The following is a 6000-nucleotide window of genomic DNA, read 5'->3' as shown; positions in this document are numbered from 1 at the left end:
GGGGGGGAGCAGGGAAAAAACCTTGGGGGAGATGCTGGGTCCGAGGGACAGGTCACTGCGTGTGTGTGCACGCGCGCGCGTGTGTAGATGCGTGTGTGCACGCGTGCAGAGCAGGCATCTTCCCCCCCCATCCCTGATTCTTCTAATTTTTAGCCCTTTATTTCCCTTCTTTCGCCTGGCACCCATCTGAGTGCAATGCAAAGCCAGCCGTCCTTTAGGTGCCACGAAGGTGGCAAGCACTCCCCCCCCCCCCCCAACCCCGTCAGCTTCAGAGGTATAGAGGGGGCAAAAAACAAATCCAACCCAAGTGGCAGGATGCCCCGAGCAGAGCCCCCTGGCCCGGGCGGAGAGGTCCCGAAGTTGGCTGTGAGGAGCGGGGCGCGCGGCGCGAGCCGGGGCTGAGCCTCGGAGCCGCCGCGAATCCGAATATTTATGTTCGATTTTAAAGAATTTAAATAAATAAATAAATATATCCCGAGCCTCCCTCCCCTGGACAGGCGAGAAGAGAAGCCATCTGCCAGGAGCATTTGGTGGTTGCGATCTCTCCTCCTTTGTTCCCGCGGAGAAAACTGGGTTTTGTAAGAATTTGTTGGAAAGAGGATGATGAGGAGGAGGATGGTGATGGTGATCTCTCTGTTTCTTTTTTTTTTCCCTGCCGTTAGATATTTTGGGTGGCGTCCGGGTTCTGCCATTTCTATTTTTCTTTTTTATTTTATTTTTGCTTCTCTGGTTACTTTATCTTTTTACCCCCTTTCCCCCCACCCCCAACCATCAGCTGGTGCAACACAAATGAAGATACATTTGGCACCTTTCGGGGGGGAGGGGGGCGGTGTTTTTTCATTCAGTGCTATTTTGTAACCAGATTTGCCTCCCCGTTAAAAAGGTGGATACTTCCCCCAAACCTCTTTGTTAATTGCATTTTTTTTTTTTAAAAAAAGAAAACCCAGCCGGTTTGGAAATTGCGTTTTCCTTTTTTTTGGTTGATTTTTTAAAAAAACATCTGCACCGTCTAAGGCAATGTCTCCCACTAATTTCGTGTCTCGTTTGCAAGAAGAGATTTGGTTTGGAAAGGGGCTTGCGGGTGTGTGTTTGTTGCACACATTTGAATGTATTGAGAAGGGCGATACATTTTTGGGAGAGAGGGGAGCCAGGTAGGTTCGTTCTTGCATTGGATCTCGTTTCCTGATCGCCTTACTTGGAAGTAAATAATGAGGCAGAGGAACAGTGAACTCGGGGGTCCAAGGAGCTGCGTGCACAATGGGTTTGGAGGGGAGGAATGGAAGGCAAAGCTGCATGCAATTTCCCCCCTCCCCTCTTGTGTTTCTCTATCTCTCCATCCTGAGGAAGCTGGAGGAGAAATCAGGATGCATACTGAACAGTGGCAGAAAAAAATAAAGGTATCAATTGAAGGAGGGGGTGGGAGTAGTCCGGGGGGAGGAGGGGAGCAGGAAATACAGGCATTTTAGCACACATCCACCGAGACTGAGCTGCAGACTTTCAGTGGGGTGCTTTGCCAGACAGGAGTAGTTCTACCAGTTTTCAGGAAGGTTTAATTCATCATTAAAGAGCTGTCCTGTGAATGGAGGAGTTTGCAGAGTATCATGAAAAAAAGCAAAACAACCCGGAATGAATTTGATATTGGTTTCTGAGACCTGTATCATTTGATGTTTAGCTTTGTCTTTTTGGCATCTGTCAGGAGAATTGCCTTTCAGGATGGCTTGGAGTCCTGTGCCAGGCAAAAAAAAAAAAAAAAAAAAAAAAGGGGAGAGGGAAAAACAGAAAAAAAAGTTTTCTGACCCTGCTCCAGTGGAGCTTATTGGTTTTCATGCTGTTGCTGCTCAGAGAAACATTTAGATCTTGAATGTGAAACCAAAAAAGCAAGCAGACTGCAATATATATTTTTTCTCTAAAGTTGGAATTTAGTTAAAACTGCAAAATTGAGCGGCCTACTGTCCCTCCCTAGATTCAGCATACATCAGCGTAGGATGGATTATATAGAGAGTGCAAAAGGGGGAAAGACATTGAGAAAGAGCAGCTCAGGACCTGTTGTTTGTGAACATGGAGAAAGAAAACTTAGTACTTGAGCTGGCTAAATTTTTAGACAGTGGAAAAAGAGGTGTTATGCAAAAGAGATTATGGTGAGCCATGGACATGCTTCATGCAAAGATAGATTAGGTTGGTTTGGTTCAAACTGCTGGTTTGCCACTTTTACATTTTTTTAAAACTTGAGCAATATGTTCTTCATCTAATAGTATATTTTTAGAATAGATGGAAGTGTGAAAGGAGAATCCATCTTAAAAGCCTGGTGCTACTGGTTTTGCAGAATAATGCAAAATAAGCAAAATCAATAAGATGATAGAAAATATGGAAGAAGTACATAGCATAATCATACAATTCCAGGTAGAGCACAGGGTTTCCCAAACAGGATTTCTTTAGTAATTGGTCAACAGGTTCCCCAGGAAGATTAATAATTTACTCTGTCAATTCATATTTATGCAAAGTAATAAAAAATAATGCCATTTTTAGCATGTAAAAGTTTTCCAAATTGCTTCTATGTTCAGGAAACTTCACTTAAAATGGATGTAGATTTGGTTTAATTCATGATCTTTTTTATCAGCATGAGAAACAATTTCACCTGGCGTCGTACACAAAGAATACAAGATACCGCTAAAGTATTAGAAAGGAAATGATTTTTGGAGGTGGCTGCGTATTTCTAAATGCTTGCATAGTTGTGAATTCAGAAGCCTAACGTTTTTAAAAAGACACTGCATATTGCTTTTAAATAGGACAATAACAAGATCTGTTCTTTCTGAATCTCTGGGTTCCATTTTATTTAAAAATATTTACAGTTTAGTAATGAGATAAAAAATCATATCTTTCATGTTTTCATAAGCTTCCAGGCTTTTAAAAAAATCCATGTTTTTAAAAGAAACTGACATACTGTGGTAGTAGATTATGAGTCTATATTGCTTACTGTTTTCTGTTTGATTTGCTTGGTGTTTCAAATAGATGTAAAAGGGCTAAGAAATCATTTCAAGTATTTTGTTGGTAGACAAATACAAGGGACTATTTTGTCAAGCTTATTTAAACGTTTAGCAAACAGAAGTCGACAGTTTTTCAGTGTGGTTGTATTTAATAGTAATGGTTTGTTGAGTCCTTGTCTAGTGCAAAATGTATCTTGCTCTGTTGAACAAAGGGCTGTCTTGTAGCATATTTGACAATAATTATGACTTAGATGAGTGTGTGCTAGGTGAAATAGTACAAATTATAGATATCAATTACTGACTTCAATCGACACCTATTCTGCTCCTCTGAGTTTGCTCTTAGCATAAATCTTTTAGTTTAAAAAGGCCTTCTTGAAGGCATTTATTTCCCTTTCACATTTCCAATCTAGTTTGCCTTGCACTGTATACTGTTTGTTGATATAAAATACTTTTCAAAATAAACTTTGCTGGTATTTAGTTGAATTGCAAGTCTCAATTGTGCCCACTGCTTTTAAGTGGCATATGTTGACAACTAGGGGGAGCTCATAGCCTGTATCATAGTAGATTATAGTTCAAATCATACCACAGTACTGGTAGATGGGATACAATAGGTTAGGAAATAATAGCTGTATCTGAGGCAGTTTATGTTGCTGCAAAATGTTTTAAGTGTAAAGTTGTAGTATTGATTTTCATGCAAAGATCTATATGGTGCTGGATGAGAGGGATTTGCAAGGGAGATAAATCTATTTTTGGCCAAATCATGACTGATTAACCAGGCTCCTGCAGACAGAAGTCTTTAATTAAAATTAGTTTTTAACAATGCCTTTTATCATCAACATATAATCTTTAAATTCTCAGTTTGTTGTTGTCAGATAGTGATCAGGCTAATGATAGCCGTAGGTATGTGAATTAGCGTGCATTGTAAAAATACATATGCATCTATTTATCTGCCTCCAGTGTATATATAAACAGAGAGACCAAGATAGAGTTTACAAAAGAATGTTTTGTACAATAAAAATGTGCATGCACATGCAATTTTATGTGCTTACATGTCTGAAAGCTACATGTATATGGCAGTTTATTGTATCTGTTTTTTTTAATAGCAGGTATCACTTTTGATCCTTGACATATGTCTTGGCATTTCCTACAAATAAAAATAAGCATTTCCCTAAAGAAATAAACAGTGTCACCTATAGCATGGAAAATTTTCTGTTGAATAAGTGTCAGGGCTATAATATACAGGGTTTGGTCTGTTCTCCCCTTTAGTCTGCCTGTACATTGTCAATGGACTTTAGTGGGACGCTTTCTTGCCCAAACATATAATTTAGTGGCATAGCATAGCAAGCTTTGATCACTGGATGTCAGGATATAATGTTTGCTTCACCCAATCCAAGAAATTCATCAAGTTATGGCATTGTTAGCAATAGCATATTCTTATTTTAGGGCAGAATATGTGGATGGAGGTTATCCCATGACAGGAAAGAGGGTTTTTATTCTAACCTGAAAGAGAAATAAATTAGGTCAGACAAAAGATCAGGGCTGTCATCAACTGTAGAAAAAACCTTCACTCTTGAGTATAGAGGGACAGCAATTTATCTGATGATTTCTCTACTTCATTTAATATTTGAATTGAACAAGTTGGAAGCTTATAGACAGCAGCCAGCTCATTTGACAGACCTGTAAGGTAAAGAGTACGGTGTCTTAAACATCGATGATGCTAATGTTCTCAAGCTATGGGAAAACCTTCCTCCCCCCATCCTCCCCAATACCTCAAACTTTGCTGATCAAGGCTTTTGTTTAAATTTCACAACTGTTAACTTTTATTAAGAAAAACACTAAAAACTCACATATACTAAGTAGGTAGATCCCACCCTGAGATTGAAGCATGTTAAAAAGTCTCACTGAAGAGACATACTGCGCCAAAATAGCACTCTACACCACTTCCTCAGTAGATCTTCTTCTGGTTGCTGCTCCATGATAGGTGGTTCCCTCCGGTTTGTTGTGTGCGCCTCATCTAGTTGAAATTATCGTTAGAATTCTGTCTTTCTAGGTTTCTTTGAGAGGAAAAATAAACAGTGGTTGGGGGCTAGAGCGTGAGACATACTAAAGTTCCTAGTGCTGTAAAAGCCCCTTGCGAAGTCGTGTTGGTGTTGTATGCAGATAGATTTCTATATATCTTTTGGATGAGGGGGGAGAAAAAGACATCAATAACAGTGTGCAGTGTTGATAAAATGTATGATTCATTCAGCTGTACTTACTACAAGACCTTCCTCTTTCATGTTTATTTACTTTCATAAAATGTAGCTATGCAGGCTCCACACTGTTCCTTTGCACCCATGGTTACAAGCCTCAAAGGCAGTTGTGCATTCACAGTAAGTTACAGCTTCTAAACATCAGTTAAATTTGCTTACAGCTTCCCTCCCAAAAAAGCTGTTGCCTAGTCTGTACCGTATACCCTCACTAGAGCTTTAAGCATCAGCTTTTCCCAAGGAATATATAAAAAATGCCTAAAGCAGGCTATTCGAAAACAAATTAAAGCAGAGGGACACACTTCACGCGTTGCAGGCACGCGCCAGTGGAGGGGGGCTTAGAAGAATATCATCATTTTACTGGCAAAAGTGACACCAGATCTGGGATTTGATTAATGGTACAGCATTCACAGGGACTTAGTTCTGTATTTTTGACATATGCAAGTCTTTTGTGTAGTTGCCTCAATGCAAGAAATTCAATTTTTTTTCTGAAGCAGCTGATAATTTGTGTGTGCTGGATGTGCCCAAGGTACTTTTCAGTGGCTCAGTACTAGACAGCACAATATAAAAAGGAAATCCAAAGTTAAAGGGGAAAATTACTGGTTTATTTAACTTTTTATGACCCTTTTTACTAAGCCACTGGAATAAGTCATAAATTCGTTGACCGTTATAAAAAATATGCTTCAATGAAAGTCAAAAAATGGCTCGACAAAGTTGTATACAAGTAACAGTGATTGATGACCTATTCAGAAACACAGAAACTATTT

General features: G+C 39.5%; 1 protein-coding gene across 1 annotated transcript in view; it reads left to right on the top strand.

Moving 5' to 3' along the window:
• The window catches only part of BCL11B (B cell CLL/lymphoma 11B), a 97909-nt gene that overhangs the window by 587 nt on the left and 91322 nt on the right, over nucleotides 1-6000 (top strand).

This window comes from Alligator sinensis, unplaced genomic scaffold, assembly GCF_000455745.1.
Source record: "Alligator sinensis unplaced genomic scaffold, ASM45574v1 scaffold624_1, whole genome shotgun sequence".
Classification (NCBI taxonomy): Eukaryota; Metazoa; Chordata; order Crocodylia; family Alligatoridae; genus Alligator; species Alligator sinensis.
Note: the sequence above shows the minus strand (reverse complement) of the source record. Positions and strands in the feature narration are given on the sequence as shown.